Genomic DNA, 2,500 nt, shown 5'->3' on the forward strand with positions numbered 1-2,500 from the left:
TACTTTGCTAAAACATCAAGTTACCTGGTTGATCCTGCCAGTAGTCATATGCTTGTCTCAAAGATTAAGCCATGCATGTCTAAGTACATACTGTTTATAAAGTGAAACCGCGAATGGCTCATTAAATCAGTTACGGTTCCTCGGATATTCTTTTTTACATGGATAACTGTGGTAATTCTAGAGCTAATACATGAACAAGTGTTCCAACCTCAGCTTGCTGACGGAAGGATCGCATTTATTAGTACAAGACCAATGATTCTTATTCACCTAGAACCCTGTTCAGTGATTTCGGTCGCTGTCTAAGGACTAGCAGTGGGGATCTTAGCAACTTCGGTTGCATTTCTTGTGATGACTCTGAATAACTGAGCAAATCGTATGGCCTCTGAGCCGACGATGTATCCCTCAAGCAACTGCCTTATCAACTGTCGATGGTAGGTTATGCGCCTACCATGGTTGTAACGGGTAACGGGGAATTAGGGTTCGATTCCGGAGAGGGAGCCTGAGAAACGGCTACCACATCTAAGGAAGGCAGCAGGCGCGCAAATTACACAATCCCAGTACGGGGATGTAGTGACGAAAAATAACAATACGGGACTCTATTGAGGCCCCGTAATTGGAATGAGTACAATTTAAATCCTTTAACGAGGATCTATTGGAGGGCAAGTCTGGTGCCAGCAGCCGCGGTAATTCCAGCTCCAATAGCGTATATTAAAGTTGCTGCGGTTAAAAAGCTCGTAGTTGGATTTCAGTCGAACCTATGGGGTCCACTGATTAAAGGGTTAGATGGTGATGTTAGGTTTCTTGCTTGTGTCTACGGATGCTTGCTTGAACCTTCATTCCTCTTTCCTGGTGGTTACATTCATAGTGTTTAGACAGAAAATTGCTCGATATTTGCTATCAATGCTCTTTACCGAGTGTTGATTCAAGCGATCGAGACTTTTACCTTGAAAAAATCAGAGTGCTCAAAGCAGGCGTCCAAAACCTCGAAAGAGGTGCCTAAAAACGGTATGGTCAACCATCTATATGATGCGTACCACTACCTTAACTTGAATGATCTTGCATGGAATAATGGAATAGGACCTTGGTTCTATTTTGTTGGTCTTAAGAATCCAAGGTAATGATTAAGAGGGACAGACGGGGGCATTTGTATTGCGGCGCTAGAGGTGAAATTCTTGGACCGTCGCAAGACAAACTACAGCGAAAGCATTTGCCAAGAATGTTTTCATTAATCAAGAACGAAAGTTAGAGGTTCGAAGGCGATCAGATACCGCCCTAGTTCTAACCATAAACGATGCCAACCAGCGATCATTCTGAGTAACTAATTTCATGACTCGAATGGAAGCTTCCGGGAAACCAAAGTTTTTGGGTTCCGGGGGAAGTATGGTTGCAAAGCTGAAACTTAAAGGAATTGACGGAAGGGCACCACCAGGAGTGGAGCTTGCGGCTTAATTTGACTCAACACGGGAAAACTCACCCGGCCCGGACACTGAGAGGATTGACAGATTGAGAGCTCTTTCTTGATTCAGTGGGTGGTGGTGCATGGCCGTTCTTAGTTGGTGGAGTGATTTGTCTGGTTAATTCCGATAACGAACGAGACTCTAGCCTACTAAATAGACTTGCAGTTTACACTGCAGTACTCCCCCTTAGTCAACCTGTGGGTGGTAGTATCTCTTGATGGTTTCGGCTGTTGAGGGCTCTGCTGCTATTAGCCTACAGAATTGGCTAGGGTAAGGATGCTGTAGCACTGTAAGGACTTCTTAGAGGGACAAGCGGCGCTCGCAGCCGCACGAAACAGAGCAATAACAGGTCTGTGATGCCCTTAGATGTCCGGGGCCGCACGCGTGCTACACTGAAGTGGTCATCGTGCATACTGTTTCCTGCTCCGAAAGGAGTGGGTAACCGCTTGAACCCATTTCGTGATGGGGATTGGGCATTGTAATTATTGCCCATGAACGAGGAATTCCCAGTAAGCGTGAGTCATTAGCTTGCGTTGATTACGTCCCTGCCCTTTGTACACACCGCCCGTCGCTACTACCGATTGAATGATTTAGTGAGGACTTCGGACTGGTCAATCCAGACCATTGGGAAACTAGTGGTCGGATTGTGCTGGAAAGATGTTCAAACTTGATCATTTAGAGGAAGTAAAAGTCGTAACAAGGTTTCCGTAGGTGAACCTGCGGAAGGATCATTAACGTATTACCCTCTTATTATAAGAGAAATACAACCTTCAAACAATCAAACACTCTGCATAGTGATATTGTAGATGCTAATATGGTGAATGCAATTGAATTGTATTTGCATTAGAGTCGCAATTGTGAATGTTTATTGCAAACATTTAGCCATTGCAACATGATTCTAATTTGCATTACATTCGTTCATTCATACATCCATCTTTCATTATCCAATGCAACAAAGAGTGAGGGTTATCTAACGATAGCCATAATTTCTTTTGCAAAACAATTGTAGTTTATAATGAAAAGCCTGTCTTGCTACATACTTG

At 43.9% G+C, this 2,500-nt stretch overlaps 1 non-coding gene across 1 annotated transcript; it reads left to right on the forward strand.

The window, feature by feature from the left end:
- Positions 1–21: 21 nt before the first annotated feature.
- On the forward strand, positions 22–2,191 carry LOC149092946 (small subunit ribosomal RNA). The gene has a single exon (XR_016200355.1). It is a non-coding gene; the product is annotated as a small subunit ribosomal RNA (ribosomal RNA).
- The last annotated feature ends 309 nt before the right edge of the window (positions 2,192–2,500 follow it).

The sequence above is a fragment of the Tetranychus urticae genome, unplaced genomic scaffold, assembly GCF_039701765.1.
Source record: "Tetranychus urticae isolate SD_2017Ah unplaced genomic scaffold, NJAU_TeUrti_SD_1.0 Scaffold_4, whole genome shotgun sequence".
Taxonomy (NCBI): domain Eukaryota; kingdom Metazoa; phylum Arthropoda; class Arachnida; order Trombidiformes; family Tetranychidae; genus Tetranychus; species Tetranychus urticae.